Below are 21270 nucleotides of genomic sequence, written 5' to 3'. Positions count from 1 at the left end.
GGCGGGGGGAGGCACAGGGGGGCCGGGGCTGCCGGGTGCTGGGCTTCGTGCTCTGGGCAGGGGTGGCCGTGGTGGATCGTGCCCCAGACCTGCTGGGAAGGTCTCGGCAGGTGCTGGACCTGCTGCGTTTCTGCAGAAGCCCTCGTGGTTGATGTCCCCCAGCACGAGCAGTGCCTGGGAACGCAGCTGGGACTGGTCCGCTGGGTCTGCCCCGAGCACCGAGGGATGCTGCGGGGCTCCAGCTCGAACCCTTCGAGTCTCTTCTCCTTCCCTCAGCCTCCATTTCACGTGGTGGTGGCTGCTGCTCTCCTTGCCTGGCAGCGCTCCCAGCGATGGATTTCTCCTCTCGCTACTTGGCTGCCTGGTTTCTGGGGGGGGGTCAGAGCGGGGTCCTGCAGGGGCTGCACGTGGTTCCCAGGAGCATCTCTCCTGGTGCTGCTGACGTCCTTACGGGTAGAAGCGGCTGGGGCTGGGGATTCTCAGCCCTCCCTTGCTGAGTGCCTGCCACATTAGAGACAGGACCAGAGCTCAGGGAGGGAGGGAGGGAGGGATGCTGCCTCCCCCACCCTGCCCGGTTGTGCCTGGGGAGCCGCTCGGTGCCTTGAGCCGTGCCCGTGCCACGTCCCTGCTGCAGCGCCTGCCTTCGGTGCTGGTGGTCCACCAGCCGCTTGTCAGGGCGCAGGGAGAGGTGGTGAGCTCCCGCTGCTTACTGGAGGGATGGCGGGTTTTGCCTGCAGGCTCTTGACAGCTGCTGATAGCTGTTTGCTGGTTCGCCTTTACGGGGTGATTTATTGAGTGAGATGCTGCATGTTGGATTATAGGCTTAGAGCCAGAGCCTTGCGATTAGGAGCTGAGTGGGGAATATGAGCCTGGTAGTTCTTTTTGCAGGAGTGTGACCGTCCCGGTGCACGGTGCTGTCCGGTGGGTGACCCACGGGGTTGGTGCTGGAGGTGCCCGTCTGCCCCCTCTGCTCCAGGCAGGAGCACCCGGTCCCCAGTGCGGTCACCCTGGGCAGATTCCCTCTGGCACCAGCCCTGGAAGCATCCCCGCTGCTGTGGTGCTCGCTGAGCCTTTCCCTGCTGTCCCAGCATCCCAGAATTTCACTTCTGGGCTGAGATCTCCCAGGTTAGTGTCTGCAGGGGGGTTGTGCCTCAGGCTGGTGGACATAGGGCAGAGCTGGTGTGACCTGAGGGCACGGACAGGACAGGCTCAGCAAGTCCTGCTCTTGTCCTGCTCTCAGCAGTATCCGTGTGCCTGGGGCCAGGGGAAAAGTGACCTGTCCTCGCTGTGCTCCTGGGCACCAAGCCTTCATCACCCTTCGTTTGGTGGGGACTGGGGCTGTTGGAGGGGATGTGGCCGGGCACCGTGCGCTCTGCGCAGCTCAGACGTCTGCAGTGCCACCTCGCACCGGCGGTGTGGGAAGAGGCTTCGTTAGACTGCTAATGTGGAGCATAAATCGTGGTGGAGACAGGGTAGGTCAGAGGAGGGAGGCAGGATCAGTAAAGCATTACGGTCAATGAGATGCTGTCCTCAGAGGAGAGCGCAGGGTCTGGTGGCGAGGTGCAGGGGGAGCGCACAGCCCTGCGCTGCCCGGGGCCGCTCCTGTGGGCATGGAGCTGCTGCTCCTGCTGGCCCCAGCGCTGCGGGTGGGCTCCGGCATCCCCGCCTGCCCCATGGGCCATGGCACTCTGCTCCCCCTGCTCCCCTTCTGCCCCGTGCAGTGGCCTTTGAGGCCAGGACCACTTGGGGCTGTGTCTGTGTGAAGCCTGGTGCGGTGCGCTCTTGGCATCCACGGCAAATGGTAGCTGGTGGTTTGGACAGAGGAATTGCTGCTGCCGTTGGTTTCTTTGGTTGTACCTAAATCCGTTGCAGCAGCACAGTGCTGGCTTGGCAGAGGCTGATGTCCAGCCCCCACCCGACTGGGATGCTGGGCATGGAGGGGGCGGAGGGGACCCCAGGCAGCAGGGACATTGGAGCGGGGGCTGCATCGTGCACCCAGGGCAGCTCTGGGGCTGGCGGTGCTGCTGTGCTGTCCCAGCCCTGCCATGGCCAGTAGGGCCATGGGGGGCAGGTGAGTGTGGATCTGACCCAGGGCTGTGGGGGCATGGAACCCCCCAGCACACGGGGACCAGGAGCTGGGAGCAGGCAGAGCGCAGGGGGGAGCTGGGTGCCTGCTGCCCCTGCCCGTGTCCGCGCGCACCCCGCGTCTCCTCGCAGGTTGTGCCGGGCTCTGTTCTCCCTCGCCCTGGCTCCCCCAGCCTCAGGCAGGGACTGCAGCGCATGGTGCTCCGTGGAGCTGTATTTTCAGAGACTGCGGGGGATGTCGTGTGTGTAAAATTAGCACTGCCTTGTTAGTCCTTTTCAGGCTAATTCGGAGTGAAATGCTTTAGCAGCGGTGGGCTGATTCTATCAGGAGAACAAGAACTAATTAAATTCACTCTGACCATCAAGCAGTAAATTATTTATACCCAGACAGATGCAATCTAATCTGTAGCATCCAACCCAACTGAACTTGCATCCTACTTGATTCGGGGGTGAGGGGGCAGATTAAATGCGCAAAAGGGCAAAGGGAGGGTGGAAGGCGAGGTGGAGCCGTGCAGGAGGGAGAGCAAAGGAGAGTAAAGCAGAGCTCATTGCCTTCCCTCCAGCTGCTGGTGGGCAGCGCTGCACCCGGCTGAGGTGGGGAAGGGGGGGATCCTCCTCCTCCTCCCCCAGGATGGAGACCAAGCACGCAGGGTGCAGGGCGGGCTTGCTGCTGCCGCTGCCTCTCAGGTGCCGTGCAGCCGCTCGGTGCCATCGCGCCCGTCGGCAGCAGGCAGGTTCGGCACGCTCCGCTTGGAGCAGGCGCGAGCTGTTCTGATCTCCTTTAAGATTTTTTTTTTTTTTTTTGGTTATCTGACCCCAGTGTCTGATTAGATCATTCCTGCATCTCGGTGGTAACATGAGCTTTGGCTGCTTAAAAGCTGCAGTTCGCTCTAATTACTATTGAGCCGACATACCTCTCCTTCTCCCGAATCGAAAGGAAAGAGAGAAATCATTTGCTAATCCTTTTGGGGGTTGTAAAGGGTTCCAGCAACCTAGGAAACTGCTTGAGTTGGGGCTGGTTAAAATATCGTGTTAAAAATGCTCGGGCTATTGCTTCTATTAGAGGGACAGGACTCTTTGGAAGCAGCCGGGGGGTGCGTTGTGCTGCTGGTCTTTGCCTTCCTGGGGAAAGAGATCTTGGTCCAACGCACACAGGCTGGGAGGGAGGGAGGATGGCGTGAATCTGGGGAGCTGCCAGCCGAGGCATTGAGCTGGGCCAGGGGCGTTTCACCAGTGGGAGCCCAGTGCCGTGGTGCTGGGCACTGCGTGGTGCCCAGTCCTGGTTCCTGCAGGTGCCCGGGGTCTCCCTGGGGTTGGGGGCAGTGAGGTGTGCTCAGGCACTGCTCCAGCAGCGGCTCCCCTGGGGGTAATTTGGGGCTCCTGCTGTGTTTTTTGAGGTCGTGAAGGTAAACCAGCTGTTAACCAGCCTGTGCCCCTCTGCAGGCCAACTGCCTTGGCTCTCCTGTGCAGAGGGCTGGAGCTGAGCCTTCTTGCAAGCTGCTTGGTAATTCTTGGCAGTAATAGGAAGCACGGTCAGGCTTCAGAGCTTGTGGCTCGTTTGCATGCAGCGTTCGGTAGCTTTTAAACTGATACTTTCCACAACAAATTTATTTTTTCCATAATATTCGAGGCAAAGGCACAGACAAAAGGCTACGACAACACTGAACAGCACAAACTCCATTATCAGGCAAGAGCTGCGCGGAGCGCACAGGGAGAGCATTCCTCTTCCTCTCCAGCTGTGCTGCGTTTTGGGACAGTTGAGCCCAAATGGTGTTTGCATTTGTACTGGCGATTAATCTCTGCAGCAGGGGAGGGAACTCCTATTATGAATCAGGCTCATAACTCTCAGCACACATATTTCCAAAGCCCCGTTGAACTATTAATCCTCCCAGCTCCCTGGGGCAGGGAGGATGGAGAGGGAAATGTCACCTTGTGGCAGGAGAGCTGTGATACGCAGCCAAGTCCGCCAGCTCCTTCTTGGAGATGTCTCCTGGTCTCCAGATCACTCCGGTGGACCATGTGGCCTCGCAATTGATTTAAAAAGGAAAAAAAAAAAAAAAAAGAAAAAAAAAAGAAAAAGGCAACTGCTTAGCTCTGGTTTTGCTGCTGCTGAGAGGACAGATTTGCCTGCTGGCAGCTATCTGCCATTAAATGGATGAGCTATTCAAGTGTGGGTTATGGATTTAGGATCAGCCTGCCTGTGCTGGAGAAGATGCACAATGCTGAGCCCAGATGGATGTGTGGTCCGGGCCGGGGGGAGCTGACGTGCTCTTTTCGGCGGGGGCAGGGGCAGGTGCAGAGCCATGAGGAGGGCACAGAGCCCCTGCATCTCCCCCATCCGTGGGTGCCGGGGGCCTGGCCGGGCCCCCCCGGCGAGCTGCGCGCGCGGCTTCACGAGGCGAGGACACGCTGCAGCCTCCGAGGAGCAGGGAGGTTGGAAAAGTAGCGTGAAAAGCAAGCCCGGGTTTCAGCTTGCGGCCGAATTGGATAATAGGAGGTTGATTAAACAGGCTGCACTTGGAGGAGGGAATTAAGAATTTCCCTCTGGGCTCGGTGAAATTGGTTGGAAGGGAATACGGGCTGCGCGCACGAGGCAGCCGGCTGGAAGAGCTGGGCTTTGAAGTGTCAGCCGACGGGGACGGCGCCGCTTGATCCCCGTGACCGCCGTGCTGTGCCGTGACAGCCGCGCTGTGCCACGCTGCCTGCAGCCCCAGGGGGCTCCCGGAGAGCCCCACGGGCAGGCACTCGCCCCCTCGCAGCCCGCCAGCCCACCGGTGCCCGGCCTCCTGCCACGCTCCTGCCCCCATCTGCACCTCCTGTGCGTGTGAAGGGAGCCGTGCCCTCCTCGACCCTGCCCCGTGCCCTGGGGCTCTGCTGTTCTGCTGCTTCTCTGTAGCGAAGCGAGGTCGCACAGCTCGTTCCTGCTGCCACCGGACTGCGTCTGGATTGTGGGGAAAGGGGGAAAGGAGCCGGATTGCTCCGTGCCTGCACAAGCCACGGATAACTGGAGCTGTTGCTTGCCTGGGCTCCGCTTCGATCGGCTTTGCTGTGCCGGGGCACCCAGGGGAAATTGGGCTCTTCCCGGGAGGGTTGGCAGCGTGGGGGCTTCTCTCCCAGGGAGGGTGGGCGCCGCTCAGCGCGCTGCCCGGGGTGCCGAGGGGCTCCTCGGGGCAGGCATCTGCGGTGGCTCGGGAGCAGCCGTGCTGAGCCCTGGGGAGCGGCGAATTAATCAGCAGGAGAAAATATTTGAATAGCTTCAAGAGAAAGAAGCGAAGTAATTCCCGTTCTTCTTCCAGCAGGAAGAGGCTCTCGCTGTGCCCCTCTGCCACAGCCAGCTGGGTGTGAGTTCTGCGCAACATCCCCGGGGTGCTGCGGCCCCCTGTGCCCCTTGGGAGCTTCCATGCACCGAGCCCTGCGGTGCTCCCACTGCCCGGGGCTGCCTCTCCTCCCCATGGCACCGGTGGGCAGCCGGGAGCTGTGCCGCTGCCCCCAGCCCCTACCAACCTCATCCGTGTCTGCCGTGCTGTAGGCACGGCCCTTGCTTTTCTTGAATGTTTCCGTGACCGCAGCAACTTCCAAATTGCAAATATCGCTTTTCCAGCCCCAAAGCTGCCACCGAAATCCCCGGCTGCTGGCTGCTCCTGGCACGTGCACCCAGCTCCGCCGCCTGCGGGTGGAGGCCGGGCGCAGGCCGCGGCGCGGTCCTGTTGTGCAGCAGCAGCACAGCTCAAAAAGCACAAGCATTTCAATTTTTTTTATTTTTTATTTTTATTTTCCATTTTTGACATTGTTCCTCAACCCCTCTATCGCACTTCTTGTTAAGCTGTTAAATCACTCCATTTATTTAGTACGAGCATTGCTGAGAGCTCATTTTTATCTTGGTGAAAACCAGACTTGCTCATGGGCACATAATGAAATTGTATAAATATACCCTTAGCTGGGAATCTAATTTATTTTTCCTGTTCATTATGGGGTAGAAGGCCATTATGAGATGTATAACTTTTTTTTCCCCAGTGCTGGAATTGAAAGGCTGGTGCGGGCTCTTTTTATACTGATGATTTCGTCCTGATTCAATTTAAAGCTGGTTAGAGCTCAAATACTGTAGCATAATTGACAAAGATCAGTGTGGGTTGTAATGCTAATGTCTTGTCTGCGGCTTCGGCAGCGCTGGGCGAAGGCAGCTTGGGTTGGGAGCCGCTTCCAGCCGAGGGCCGGGCGCCGTGGGGCCGGCGAGGAGCGGGGCCGGGCGCGCGGACAGGCGGCACCCATGGGTGCCCTCGGCCGGGCGCGCAGTCAGGAGCCCGGGCAGCCCCGGGGCGGCAGGATGTGAGTCTGTCCATTTGTCCATCAGCGCGATTGATTTTTGACTGTATTGATATTGCTATAAAGTCATGTTTATAGAGCTATAATTAAGCGGGGCCATTTAGCAGGCAGTGTTAAGTGCTAAGCAGATTTATGGAACGGTTCAGCCTTCTGCGGTGTTATATTTCACCATGAAGTACACCAGGTTTTTATGTGTGCTGCGATTGTATTCGTTTGACAGTGATTAGTATAATGGGGGTTTCCGGGGTCGTATTGCCAAGCTAAGGAAACAGCAATTACGGCCCCGCTGCAGTATCAACTTAATTGCATCCATTTGCAAGCGACATGAGCCCGGGTGCGCGGAGCAGCTGGCGGGGTGAGCCGGTGGTGGCAGGGAGGGGGCCATGGCCAGAGCCCATCCAGCCCCAACCCACCAAATCCTACATGGCACTGGGGGCCCCGTGAGATGAGCGAGACCCTGGTGGCAGCAGCCCCTTCGTGGGGCTGGAGGTGGGATGCTCTGAGGGCAGCCCCCCGCCCGCAGAGGGGCTGGAGCAGAGCAGGGAGTTGCCCGATTTTGCGGTGCAGACGGAGAGGCGGCGGTGCCAGGAGGTGGGCATCCCGGCATTTTGATTGACCGGGGCTTTCTGCCTCTGATTGCAGGCTTTCTGCCCGGTTTGCCTGGATTTTAATGAAGCCTTGTGTAACGGTGATGCCAGAGGAGTGATAAATGCAGCCCTTTGCCCACCAGGACCGTAGGCTCCCTGTCCTGCTCTTTGCGGTGGGGATGATGTTTGCTTGCTTTGCTGGTGGGGCTGAGCAGGAGAATTGCTGAATGCCAGGAGGCACATTTGCCCCAAAAGCCTGTCCGGCTGTGGTCCAGCTCTCAGCACGCTGGAGGCGGCTGCGATGGGCTCCTGGATGCGCTCGGCTGCAGTGAGCCATGGCTCTCAGATGCCTGCTCTGGAGGTGAGGAGCCTTGTGGGGGCATGGGAGGTCTCCCCCGGGTGCTCTGTCCCTCTCCAATACGGGTCTTCCTTCAGACTGCCCCACAAAATAAGCTCTCCGTCTCCCAGAGTCGCTGCTGTGGCCAAGCAGGAATCTCTGTGACCTGCCCGGGGCAGCCCCGGCCGTGGGCACCTTGCTGTGCTGTGGGTTAGCTCCCTGCAGGGTTTGCTCCCTGCGGCTGCGCTTCACCCATGTGCGCTCCCGTGGCTTCACCGTGCCCCGCTGGTGCTGAACAGCGTGCGGCACACGGGGCTGGGGGTGTCCGGGTGGTCCCAGACCCCTCTGCACCTAGGGGCTGTGGGCCTCGGAGCCCAGCGGGTGAATCCCCCTGAGCAGCACAGGAGAGGGAGAGGGAGCAGATCAGAGAGTGAAAGTGTCACCGGTGAATTTGCAGCGGTGCAATTAGTGCTAACCTTGGCATGCACTTGTCAGCCTTCTCTTTGAACTCTCTCCCTCTCTGGCTTTCCGGAGATCTGGAGATTTACCGGCTCGGTCTTTCAGCATCCTGACAAGTGGCAGCGAGGTTTTGCTGAGCGGTTAACAGCAGGAACCTGGAGATGGTTGCGAAGGAGCCTTCCTTCCCTGAGCATCAGAGAAACGTCCGTGTGCTGCTGTGGGCAGGTCCCATCCGCCGGCCGGGTTGGGGAGCACCTGGGGGTGCTGGTGGCCATGCTGGGCAGGAGCCCTGCCGGTGGGCTGCGTGGTGTTGGGGCTCAGCAGCGTGTGGTCGGGGGCTTCACGTGGCAGCTGGGGACAGGGGCTCTTCCCAGGGGGAGGCCTGGAAGCAGCAGAGCGTCAAGTGAGGCATGGGGATGTTCCAGCACGAGTGCAGGCATCCCATCTCCTTTCACAAGTCAGGAGCGGGTTGTGAAAGGGCAGCCTTCCTCACTCCTGCCCTTGCTGCACGCACTTTCCCAATTCACTGCAGGAATCAGATGGGCTTTTGCCGACTAAGAGGTGTTAAATGGCTCTAAATACTCTTCACGCTGCAATATCTCCACCACAGCGTTTAATTGAGTGCCACAGAAATGCCTATAAATAAATGTAAATGCCTATGCCAGTACCCTCCTACAGCATCTCCAGAGCTCGCAAGAAAGCAGATGAGTGCCTTGTGCTCAGGATCCCCGCTCCTGCCCTTTTTCTCCTTTCCCCCCCGAGAGCAGGGATCCGGCCCCGTGGCAGCCCTCCCTGTGCCCGCTCGGGGTCCTGCTGCAGGGCTGGTGGCCACGGCTGCTCCCCAAACCCACCGGAGCTGGATCGCTCTGCGGGCAGGCAGAAGGCCTGCCATGAAATAGGGACATCAGCATGGGGAAGGGCTTGCCTGTGCTGGGGGCTGCTCATATTCTTCTTTTGCTTTGCCCTGACTCCTGATGGAGAAAGGAGAAAGCTTTCCTGTACGGGACCCCAGGTTTTTGTGCCATTGCCCCGGTGCGCACGCCTCGGGGCATGCAGGCAGACCCTGTGGGTCTGGAGCAGCCCTGTCCTGGGCACTCCAAGCTCCCATCCCATCCCACGGGGCAGCGTGACCCTCGGGACGGGGCTGGGAGCTGCTGACAGGCGGCTGTGCTGCTCCTTCAGCCCCGGGCACGGGGCCGTGCAGGGCCTGGCAGGCGCACAGCCCGGGCGCCGCATCCATCTGCGCGCGGGAGTTCGCCAGCAGCAGCGAGAAACAAATCCGAGGGTAGGAAATCAGACAGCAGAAGGAAGGGAATGGAGCATTTCATGGCTGTTTGTGCTGCTCTTGCATCTGTATTCGTGTCCAGATTCCTTTGTGATTGGAGATTCTTATATACTAAAATAGACGGATTTCCCATCAGACTGCCTTAAATCTCTGGCATATCAGACTTTGAGTCCAAACAGACAAAATGTGCGTGTTGTGTTTTATCTATTGCAAAAGGTACTTTTTAGTTGCTGGTGCGCAGTGCCGCCTCCTGAGAAGCGCTGCTGAATTCTTTCCACGTTTTCCTTCCTGGAGCCTTTATTACAGAGAACAAACAGGCTGAAGAACGGGGAGCGGGGCGCAGCCGGGTGCTCCTCATGTACTGCACGGCCCTGGCCCGGCCACTTTGTGCTGCGGGGTGCCCCATGGTGCAGACCCCGCTGTGCCCATGGGCAGGGGCTGTCCCCGAGGGCACCTCTCTGCGTGCCCAGGTGGGTGCTGGCAGGGCTGCGGGGTGCTGCTGTGCCGGGGACCGTCCGGAGCCTCTGGTGGCAAGGGGCTGAGGATGCTCAGCCAACTGCCATCCCTAAATAGGATCCTCAGACTCGTCATTTGACTGCCTCTTCAGCGCTGATGAGCCACTCTGATGTTACTATTTAAAATCCTAATTGCTTTAATCAGCTCGCCTTTAGGCCTGTGTGCAGCTCGGGAGTCCAGCAGGCTGAGAGCTCTCCTGCTCCCCTTCCGCCCGCCCGCTGCGGGGTGGCCCCGGCCCCGCTCTCCAGGCCCAGGTGCGCCCTCGGCGGGGACCCAGCGCTCGGCGGCGGGCGGGGGGTGCTGCGGGTCTGTGGCCGGGGGGGGTCAAACAAGTGCGAAGGGGAGCTGCTGGTGCCCTGGGATGAGAGATGCCAAAGCTGTAATGAGCTGGGAACTCCCTGTGTCCCCTCTGGCAGCTCCCTGCGCTCACCTTTATCACCACTAATTACTCCCCAGGGTCGGAATTCGCCTTTTCTGGCTGGCAGGGGCTGAGGGCAAGCCCCGGTCCTGCTCCCCGTGCAGCAGGAGGGATCCCTCCCAGCCCGGGCTGCAGCTTTGCCTTTGCAGCTTCTCGCCACTGCAATGACATGGGGGCTGGAGAGGCGGGTGGGAGATGAAAACCCCAAACCTGGAGGCGCAGCACTGCTGCAGGCAGCCCCCCCTCCTCCTTGGTTCCCCCTTTGCAGCTCCGCTTCCACCCCTGCGCTCGCAGGGTGCTCCCAGGGGCTTCCCCTCTCCAGGGCAGGGGGCTGGGTTTGTCCCTTGCTGGGGGCACAGGGGGCAGCGGGGTGATGCACGGGGCTGGCGGGCGCTCGGTGCTGGCAGGCAGGGAGGAAATGAGCAGGAAGGCGCCCGCTGCGGCCAGCGGATCCGAGCTCCCTGCCTGGATCACGAGCTCTGCGGCAGCTCCTCCTCTCCTGCCAGGCCTGGCAGCCTGGAAGGTGTTTGGGGAGGGACGGTGCTGGCAGCACGGGCGCGAGCACCAGCTCCTGGGGACAGGCTGTCCTCTCCTTCTGTTGTGTTGTGGCACGGCTGCTCCGGGGCGCAGCGTCCAGCCTGCAGCCCCTTTTCCATCACCAAGCCTCTGTCCTGCTGGGCCCACGAGTGCAGGGCTGCTCCAGCCTCCAGAGGTGTTCCCCTGGGACAGCTGGCCATGGGAGCTGGCCCCCATCTTCCCTCGATGCTGGAGCAGCATCAGCCTTCCCTCCTTGGCATCTCCTCACTTTCACAGGGCTGTGCTCCCTGCCAGTGCCCTGGGCACATCCCCAAACCCGTGGAGCTGCTGCCCCTCCTTCGACAGGGCAAGGGGAGCTGCAGCTGGAGGCCAAGAGCAGGGGGCTCTTGGGGGCTGAAGAGGCCTTGAAGGGCCCCTCTCGTGGAGGGGAGCCTGGGGAGCTGCCCCCAGAACTTGTCCCCACCTGGCTGTTTGTGTGCCGAGTGTCACCTGCATGGCACCAGCTCTCTGCACGCAGCGGCACGGCACGGCCAGCCCCTGGGGCACGCGGTGGCACAGCTCAGTGCCCGAAATGCGGTGTGCTGGCAAAGCGATGCCTGGGAGGGAGCTGCTGCTGCAGGGCTGCTGCGTTTGTCCCAGGCAGGGTTTGCAGGCAGAGCAGTGTCCCCCGGGGCACCCGGTGCTTCCCTGGCTCCGCAGCCCCGCTCGCTGCCCTGGTGTCCCGGGGGTGCCCGCATGCTCCACGTGCACCCGCAGCCTCGGGCCACACGGTCCCAGAGTGTCTCTGGGCGCACAGAAAGCCTCAGACAGTGGATTTCACAACTTAAAGCAGACTTCCTGGGGAGCGAGGACATCTCTGCATTTATTCAAGGACATCCCTTCTCAATTAAATCCCGGCATGGACTAAACAAATGGGCTGCTGAGATCAAAGGGTTTTTTTTTTTTTTTTTTTTTTTTTTGCATTTTTTTTTAAATCATTGAAAAGATGCATTGAAAGGAGAGTGTTGTGGGTTTTGTTTCCATTAGCCTGGTAGGGAGGAGAAACTTCCATTAAATTCACATAAAGGCATTTGCCTATGTTAATGCGGAAGCAAAGTGTTGGTAAATATTGTTTGTGGGGTAATGGCCTGGGCACGCTGCGGGTGCTGCTGGTGCTGCTGCTCCTGCCGGTGCAGGATTCTCGCTGTGAGATGAGTGGGATCCATCCCCGCAGCACGTTGTGGGGTCCTGCCTTTGTGACCCCCTTCTCGGCTCATCTGTGAGCGTCCCCGGCCCCAGGACACGTGTGCTGAGGTCCCTGGGGCGCAGGGAGGATGAGGAGCAGCAGGATGTCAGCTGTGCCCCCTTGGGCACATCCCACGTGGTGGGGCTGGCAGCTGAGGACCCCCCGGCTGGCAGCGTGTTGGGGATGGAGACCACGAGCCCCCCCCAGGCTCCCCCAGGATTAATGGTGCTGTTAAAGCGTCAGGCTGGCCTGGGGCCGGACCCGTTGCAGGTGAAGATTTATGGAGGAATCTGCCTCGGTGAAGGTTTTATCACAGCTTTTAAACAGCCGAGAGGGTGCTGGGGGGCAGCAGCACTGGGTGGGGACCTGCCATGGCACTGCCATGCAGGGGGGGTGCTCCTCTTGCAGCCCCAGCTGATGATGGGGATCACTCCTGGGGACCCCCGGGTGAGGGGCGCAGTGCCAGGACCCCCCCGAGCTGGGTGGGCACACAGTGCTCGGGGGGCATCCAAGCACACGCAGAAGGGGGCTGGAACGCTTCTGTCCAGCCTCTGGGGCTGGCGGGGTCACCTCTGGGGGTGCCCCCGTTGGCTGCAGCCCCTGGCGCCGTGCTGTGCTCCTGCGGCTGCAGCCTGAGCTCTGCTTTGGGGTGTTTTGCTGCGTTTTCATGAGCGTTGCCGAGCGTGAGGAGCGGTTTGGTTGCGTGCCTTCCTGGGGGCTGCCGCCAGGTCCCCGCAGCCGCCCCCACAGGCCCGAGCTGCTCCTGCTCCTTCTTTCAAGGATCCGTCTGTGCAGAAATTGATCCCCTTTGCCACCAGCCCTGTCTCCTTTTTCCTTTTAAATGGTGTCACTCTTAAATTTCCTGGCCTCTCTAATAGATTTTTATATAATCACTACAGTGCACTTTTAAAGAGCGATAGATCACGTTCATTGCTTTTCCCCGTGATTAATTTCCCATAATAGTCCTCTGTAACACCAAGGCAAAGAGAGGAGAGAGAAGAAAACCCCCACATTATCCACTTTGTGCTCAGAGTATAAATGAATTAGATTTAATTTTTGTTTAATTGTTTCCATAGCTCAGCCTCTGCTAACTTTGCAGGATAATTTATTTTGCAGTCTGGGGGAAAAGAAGGGAAGAAAGTCTCCGCAGCCGAGCGGTCTGCCTGTGGATAGTGTTTAATTACAGCTGATAGTCTTATCTGCTTGTAATTATTGGAGTCTCGTCGGGCTCTCTCCTGCTGGCGCTCCCCTTTGCACTCCCCAGGTCGATCCCTGGAGCGCCGCGGGCACGCAGCGAGGGGCCTGGGGTGCTTCGGGGAAGGGAGAGGTCTGGAGGTGGGGACACATCCAGAAAGCGCCTGGTGCCTGCCGAGGAGCTGGTTTGGGGTGCCGGGGGTGGCCCCTGGCCATGTCCCCGGGCCGGACTCAGCACCCGGGGCAGAGCTGGAGGAGGAAGCAGGAGGGAGGTGAGGAGCAGGCTGGGGGGCGAGGGGCGCACACCCGCGGGGCCGGGAGCAGGTGGGGATTTGTGTCCCGGGGCGAGCAGTAGCCAGGGTGCGGGGAGGCTACTCCTGCTGCTTTATTATGATTGTTGTTCCTATTATTAATTAATTATTATTATTTATTTGCGTAGCTTGGGAAGGGGAATGCTTCATGGGAAAGCAGCGAGCTTTCTGCACTGCTGGAGCTTGTGGCTTCCTGGGCATTGCATCCCCCTCAGCCTGGGCACAGCAGCTCCCGCAGCCCCCCCCAGCCTGCTGTGCTGCTCCCCCTGCCCCCCCTGTCCCCCCCTGTCCCCCCTTGACCCCACATCAGCCCCGTCCCGTCCTGCCCAGGGCGAGCGTGGGAAGAGCAGCGGGGACGGAGCCACCGCACGTCCTCGGAGCCGAGCTCGCCCATTAATCACTGCCTGTGGGGGCATCGGGCCCCTGCTTAAAATGCATTGGCAGTGCCGAGGTGAGAGCAGGAGCTCGAGAGAGCCTCTGTTAATCTGCTCCCTCGGAGACGGGCTACCTTCGGCCTGTTAATCAGTTGCAGTAATTACAATCCCAACTTTACATGCGGAATGTTAATTAATGCACGGCTGCAGGGGCCGGCACCAGGCACCGGGTGCCCGGGGTGCAGGGGGTGGCCGTGGCATTAACGCCTCCAGCCAGGACAGGAGCTGCGTTTCCCGGACGGTGGCTGCTGGGCTTGCTGCTCCGGGACCACAGCTTGCCTTTCAATTTGCTTTGCTGACGTGGATGGCAAGATTTGGTGTGGAAATCGGGTAATGCACTTGGAGCCCCCCACCCTGCTGCCTGCCCCTGGGGGCCTAACGCTGGGCGCAGGATCCAGCTGTGGCCTCAAGGGTGCTGAGCGCTGTGGGGCGGTGGCAGCCCTGGGGGTGGCCGGCGGGACTGCTGCTGGCTCACCCCCAGCTCGGAGCCGGGGCCGTTTGTGCCGAGCCATGAGCACTGCTCTGGGTGCAGGACTTGGCGTTTCCCTTGCTGGACTTCGTGGGGCTGCTCCTGGCCCCTTCTTCCCACGTGCAAAGGTCTGAGCAGCAGCTCTGCTGCAATACCTGGGCTTGTGGGGGGGATGGATCCGTGCTCTCCATCCTGCTCTGGGAACCCCACACTGGTGCCACCAGTAGCCTTAGCTCTGGGCAGGGCGTTCACATCCACGCTGAGAGCTGCAAAATGCCAGAGCGTGGAGCCGCGGGTGCTGGTGGCCCCTGGGCCAGCTCCTGCTCGGCACAGACCCTGCTGGGACGCCCCGAGGCAGCCCCGGGTGCTGTTCCCAGCTCTCCGTGCTGGCAGCAATGTGCCTGGTGTCTCAGGGGGCTGCGGTGCCGGGGCTTTGCAGGGGATCGTGTGAGTCCATGGGCTGAGCCCCGCAGCGCACGGGGGATGCTCCTGGATCATCCCCACGGTGTGCTGTGGCCTCGTTAGGTGCGAATGTTGGGCAGCAGGGTAAGGGTAGGGAGAGCCCTGCTGCCAGCACACGGGGCAGGCATTAAAACCCCGGTCAGGCCTGGCCGGGAGCGGCACTGCCCGGGCTCATTGCTGCGAGCAGCTGAAGGAGAGCAGAGCAGAGGCGTGAGCTGAGAGGAATGACAAAGAGGGGGAAGGAGAGGAAGAAGCCCTGGAGGAGGAGGAGGAGGGAGGCTGGGTGAGTGCCGCATGCAGCACGGGGGGCTCCAGCTGCCAGAGCTTGTCCCCAGTCCCCGAGCAGGGACCCGACGTCCCCGTGGGTGTCCTGCTGGTCCCCAGCGCCCCGTCCCCTGGCTGCCCTCTCCCCGTCGGTGCGTGGGGCTGGCGGGCTCCTTCCTTGCCTTACTTCTGTTTTCAGTGCAGAGAGGTGGAGTTGCCCGGTCGCTCCAATCTTTCACTGTCGACTTTTCCCATGAGGTTTTAAACAGGTTCACTAAAGCTCTTCTGTCTCTGCGTCCACGCTGGTCATAAATCTGGGGCTTGTCTCTCCAGGCGCTGGGCTGTTGCCAGTCTTCAGAGGATCTGACTTCTCTGAATGAGGAACGCTTCTTCTGGCATTTCTGGCTCCCTCCCTTCACTGACGGTGCTGGGAAGGGCTGGGGGGGGGCTCGTGCACTGCGGCAGCCGCCCGAGACGCAGGGCTGGGAGCTGTGTGGCTGGGGGGGCCGCCGAGGTGCGGAGCTCAGCGCGGCAGCGTTTGGGCGAACCCCGGGGGCATCGCTTCATCACGCCACCCGTCCCAGAGCCTGGGCAGCATGAACGCCTCCCGGAGGTAGGAGAAGCTCCTGCTCCCCGAGCAGAGAGCCCTGCTGTGGGCCGGCTGCCTTCCCCAAAGCCATGGACTGGGCACCGGCCCTGGTGATGTGCCGGGGCTTTGGGCACCGGCTGGTGTTTTGTGGGTGCTGCTGGCGTGCGTTGAGCTGGGCGCACGCAGAGCTCGAGGGGGTGCGCAGCTGGCAGGGGCGCTGGAGCTGGGGTAGAGGAGGAGCGCTGGTGGTCAGCGTTGCTCCCAGAGGTGCGTTGTGCGTTGCTTCTCCAGGGTTTGGCAGCAAGGACGGCTCACTGAGACGTCCCCAGCTGCCACAGGCCAGGGACAGAGCCCGAGCGGAGCTGGCGCTTGGAGCCTCTCTGAGCCTGGCCACGGGGTGGCCGGGGGTCACGAGTGCTCCTCAAGTCAGAATTACAAATTTCCCTCATTTCCTGGCACCGAGCCCCACGGGGTTTCCAGAGGGCTGATCACGGGGAAGCTGTCATTTCCGTCCTTAAAATGTGAGTGGTGAGTGGCAGATGGTGAAGGCAAGAGTTTAAGATCTAATAATGACTGGAGGAGAGGGAAGGAGCTGATGAACACGTCCCCGAATAGCCGAGGTGTCACCTTGAGAGTCCGGTGTGGGGCCGCAGCCCGGGAAGGGCAGCTCTCCGCGGGGCTCCCGCTCGGGCTCCATCTCTGCTGTGCTCTGAGGGGAGCCCGGGTGCGCTCTGCAGCTGCAGATCTTAGAAGGGCACGAGCACCAAAGCTGGCTTTCCATGTTTATCCACCGTTCTTCGGATACCTCCTGACAAGCTGCCTGGCTCATCGGCTGTTTGAGGGAGCCTGGCTGCAAGAGGCCGCTGCGAGGACCGCTGCCGCCCGCTCCTGCAGATCTCTTGGTGCCGCTGCCCGACCCGCGCCAGCCCTGGGAACAGCCCTTCTCCTCCCGTCCTGGAGCTCCCCGGATCTGTCCCGTGGTCTCTGTCCCCCGTCACTCCTCAGGTACCATTCTGCAGCCGTGTTTCGGTCACGGGGCTGGCGGAGGTTGCGGTGCTGGTCCCCGAGCTTCTGCTGACAAGGATCCCGCTTCAGGATACCTTCATCCTTCCGTGCTAGAAAGTGCTGGCACTTCTCCACGCAGCCATTCCTGCTGGCACAGCACCAGCTGGAGCACCGGGAGACAACAACGGAGGCTTCCTCCGTGCGCTCCCCAGCTTCCCGAAACTCCCCGCCTTGGGGATGGAGCCAGCTTGTAGGGCCCCACAGCACCCATCAGACTTTGGTTCCCTGTGCTGCTACCCCAGCTGGGGCCAGGGCTGTGTGGGGACAGGACGGGGTCCTGGCAGGGCTGGAGGCGCAGTGTGGCAGAGCACAGCCTCAGCACTCGGTCCCTTTCTGCAGCAGGACCAGATGCTTTCTGCTGCACTTCGAGTTTTTTTTCCATCTTGTTCATTTTAGGGATTAATTGGAGTGTTTCTTCTCCCTCCCTCCTTCTCCCCCGTTACATACAGCTGCACATGGATTTTAGGGTCACGCTTGTTTACGCCAGTTATATTTACATTAATGGGTGTTTGTTTGTGGAAGAGCAGCAGAAATCCCATAAAAACAAATGTTCCTTGCATCCCACAACTGCCACCGCTGCCCAGGGCGGTGGAGGCTCCAGGCAGGGTGCCCCAGGACAGCCCCACGCGCCAGCAGAGCACGCTGCCGTGGGCACGAGCGGGTACCATGGGCACGAGCGGCTTCCAGGCACTGCGGTACCAGCCGTGGGACTCCTCTGCTGCATGCAGTGGCCTGCTAGGGGCAGGTTGGTTTTGACACCCCGGTCACAGTCCTCGGCTGTGCCCGGTGGCCCCGGTGCAGCCGCTCCCCGGGGAGCAGCCTCGGCCACGAACGGCAGCTGCCGAGCCGCCGCCTGGGGCGGCCGGGGGATTTGCAGGGTTTTACGAGGAGGTTGGGGTGGGGGAGAGCGTTTAAGAAGAAGAAAAAGAAAGGGGAGGGAGGAAGCATAATTATTTTTTCAAATGGCTCTCAGCTGCTGGGTGCCTTTAAAGTTCCCTTTGTATTACTGCGGGTCAGGCTGGGCAGAGCCTGGCCCGGAGCGGTGCGGCGCCGGCCGCCTTTGTCGGCATGTCTGCGGTCGCGGCTATTAGCCGGGCTGCGGAGACCCAGCGCCTCAGATCTTCTGTGCGGCTGGTGAGAGAAATAAGCAGAGCTGCCTTATCACGCTCATTTAACTGGTTAATACATCTTCAGAGCAAATAATGCAGTCTGTGGGTGAATTGCTTAACCAACCTCATTACTATTGTGCATTTAGCAGCTTGGAGGAAGATAATACCTTTCAGGTTTGACCCAATTTTAGTTTTTGTTGTCATAACCATGGAAAATCGACCTTCAGAGACCCTCAGCAGTGAGCCTGAATAGGAAGTGATTTACAGCAAAAGTGCTGTGCAGAATACTTAATGCACTTGTGCAGAAAAACAGACTGCAACGCTCCTCTTGGCACCCGTGTCCCCCCGCAGCAGGTGCTGCCCATGCTCGAACCCCCCCAGCCCCGGTTCCTGGGCTCACGCTGCCCACACCAGGTCCTTGCGGGATGGGGTCTGGGGTCCGTGGCCATGGCAGTTCCCCTCCTGCACAACGCCGTGCTTCCCTCCCTGCTCGGGAGGCCGCTGCAGGGAGCTGCGCCCCTGGGTGCCCGCAGGCTGCTCGCGGGGCCGCCCGCTGTGGTGGTGTGGGACCCCTGAGATTACCAGGCTGTCAGAGGGGCAGGGGGCACCTCCAGGGCACTTCTTGGGCTTGGTGAGAGCCGTGCTGCAGCCCTTGGGGTGCCCAGCCCCGGTGGGGCAGCAGGAGCCCCAAAGCCCTGCCCTTGCCCTGTGTTTGTTGTGCCGGAGGTGGGGAGCATCCTCAGTGCCCGCTGCGCTCCCACCGAGCGCTGGGGAGCACAGGACCAGGCAGGGGGTGATGTTCCTAATCGTGAAATTCAAATGAAAATCACAAGAGGACTGTAAAGCTGTGAAACATGGGATGCGTTGTGCACTGCAGCATGCAGTTTCGGCTGGCCGGGGGTGGTGGGCAGATCCCTCCGTGCCCCCCTCCCCAGGCACTTTCCGAGGCTGTTTTCTCCATCCTTTTGTTCAAGATGGTTTCTCCTTCCACTCCTTGCCTGTCTTTCGCTTCTTTCCCGGCTCTTTCATCTAATAGAAATGCACCTTCAGTACGGCAGAGATCTTTACTAAATTAGGCTGTGATAACTCCCTGTTCTCTGGAGTTGGGCTAGAAAATGCAAATGCCACAAGCGGGGCGCATCCTGCTCCCCGAGCGCCTCGCGTTGCCTCCCCGCTCCGCTCCTTAATGAGCACTTTCCTTCCGGCTTACTCAGCCTTTGCCTGCTCGCAGCCTTTTCAGGACTTTTCGAGCGCCGCGTTGCACATCGTGAGCAGCATGCACCGAGCGTGCACCTTTTGGAACTCGTTATCTCAGCCTCGCCAGCCGTGCCTCCCGCGCACCCGGTGCCGCATGCTGATGGCCTGGCCGGGGCTCGGCCGCTCCTCGCCCCCTGCAGCCCCGGCCCCGCTGTCCTCGAGGGGTTTTGTGCGAGTGCCCCTGGCCCGGTTTGTGCCGTGGGGTGCGGGGACAGCCCTGCGGCTGTGGGGCTGCGGGGCCAGCACTGCCACGGGGACGGGCGCAGGGATGAGCTCCTCTCCGTCCTTTCCCCAGGAGGTGGCTGGGGGCACCGAGCGGGCAGCTAATATTAGATTGCTTTAATTCTGCTGTTTTGCAGCGAAAGGAGAAGCTGCTCCCTCAGCGTAAGAGTTCAAACTCTTTAGCCTTCCTCTGTGTCACCTTTACGGCCATGGATACCTCCAGGTGTGACGTAAGTGAGACTCGGGGAAAAACATCTTCTGTTCAGCATCAAAATCCTATTACCAAACGCTGTGTTCTGCTGCACAGATAGCAGGCTCGGCACAGATAAGTGGGAAATAGCTCCTGATCTCGGTTGGCGCAGGCAGCTGTATCTTGGGCTGCACAGGCTCAGAGTGCTGCTTCAGTGCATTTTCTGCTGAAAGAGTCCCCGCTCTCCCCAGCCGCTGGAACAAAGGGAGAAATAACTGCTGGGATTTGCCTTCACAGCCTCCTCACAGCTCTCCCCCCCCAGCCCGAAAGGACATTTCTGCATCACTCCGCTGCTGCAGTGAAACCCAGATCACAAATCTTGTTCCTCTCGCCCTCCTACCTGAACCCGCTGCTGGAAGCTCTGGGTTGCAGGGGCAGGTGTTTGTCTCACTAAGATGGGTCGGATGGGCTGGGACAGGGCAGGGACAGGGACAGGGGCAGAGCAGCCTCCTGGCAGTGCCCCTGCCGTGAGAGGCAGCAGCGGGGGCTCCAGCTCCCAAAACGCAGCAGATGCAGCAGCAGCGGGGCTGGCCTTGGGATTGCAGACACTGCTGGCAGCGCCCGCTCTCGCTCCATCTCCTCCCTAGGAGGCTTTGATAAAACCTCTCAGCCTTGCAGGGGTTGGTTTGTAGATGTAATCGCGGTGGTTTATTGTCTAGCAGGAGCTCAGCGGCACACAGGGAGAGGTGCACCCCAGGGACCGGCAGCGCGCTTCCCGTCTCCTGTGTCTGCACGCCCCTCTGGGGGCTGCGCTGGCTTCCCCGACTGTGGGGGAGACGTTGCAGACGCGGGGCTTGCTGCTGGATGGGGCCACCTGCTCGCTGGGCTCCCCGCACCCACACGGCATCGGCGGGGAACGTGCCAGCCCCATCCCCGCACGCACGTGGGTTTGCTTTTGGGAACAAGGTGCTGAAAAAGTAGCGTTGGTTTGTCTTGGTTTAGGTTTTTTCCCCTCTGTTTTTAGTGTCCTAAATTCATTGCACGTAGCCATAGACTCATCGAGTATCCGGAGCTGTAAGGGACCCAAAAGGATCACTGGGGGCTGCAGGGGGGGAAGGTGCTGGGAGAGCGAAGCTGGGGCTCAGGCTGTGGTCCTGCAGGGTTTGCTGGGCGAAGCTTTTGCCCCGTGTTGTGTAGCAGATTGGAGGCAATGATCTCAGCCATCTCGGCTCTTTGGATTCACAAAATTCAGCAGGTTCAGCTGTGTTAACAGGGACCTGCAGGAGGGGATTGCTGCGGGGCCAGAGCCCGGGGACAGCCCTGAGCGGGCGGCCGAAACGTGCCACGCACATGGGACCTCTGCCCAGGCTGGTGTCCCGGGGCTGCTGGGCTCTCCATTGCATTTTTGGGGAGCTGGGTGCAGGTGCTGGGCATGGTGGCGGTGCCCATCCTGGCCACCAGTGCCAGCTACTTGCTGCTGGGTGGCACAAAGGGGGGAAGCCGGTGAGCGGGGCTGCGCGCGCTCAGCTCTGCCGGGTGTCCCTGCTGCACCCACCCCCTGCCGTGCGTCCCCTCGCCCACCAGGGAGCAGTTCCCTGGTGGTTCCCGAGAGCTGTGTCGGGTGGGAGAGGAGAGGAGACGTGCGGGTGATGAAAAAAGCCCTCTCAGGAACCCGGACGGCTGAATCCCCGCTTAACCCTGCGCTCTACTTCGGTTTCTGGTAACAAAAATAATCAAAGAGGAGCGGAGCTGCAAGAGAAGCTTAATTTAAGGGAGAACAGCAAATGGGTTTCTGTGCAGGGTGGATTAGGAAATTGGGCTGTGACAGATTGACTTCAGAGGTGACTGTGATGGAGGGGGCTGGGGAGGGGCTTTGAAGCGTGCAGTTGTGTTGAGCTGCGCTCGCTGCTACGCGTGCTAATCAGGAGCAGG

The sequence above is a fragment of the Netta rufina genome, assembly GCF_964035555.1.
Source record: "Netta rufina genome assembly, chromosome: 19".
Lineage (NCBI taxonomy): Eukaryota > Metazoa > Chordata > Aves > Anseriformes > Anatidae > Netta > Netta rufina.
Note: the sequence above shows the minus strand (reverse complement) of the source record.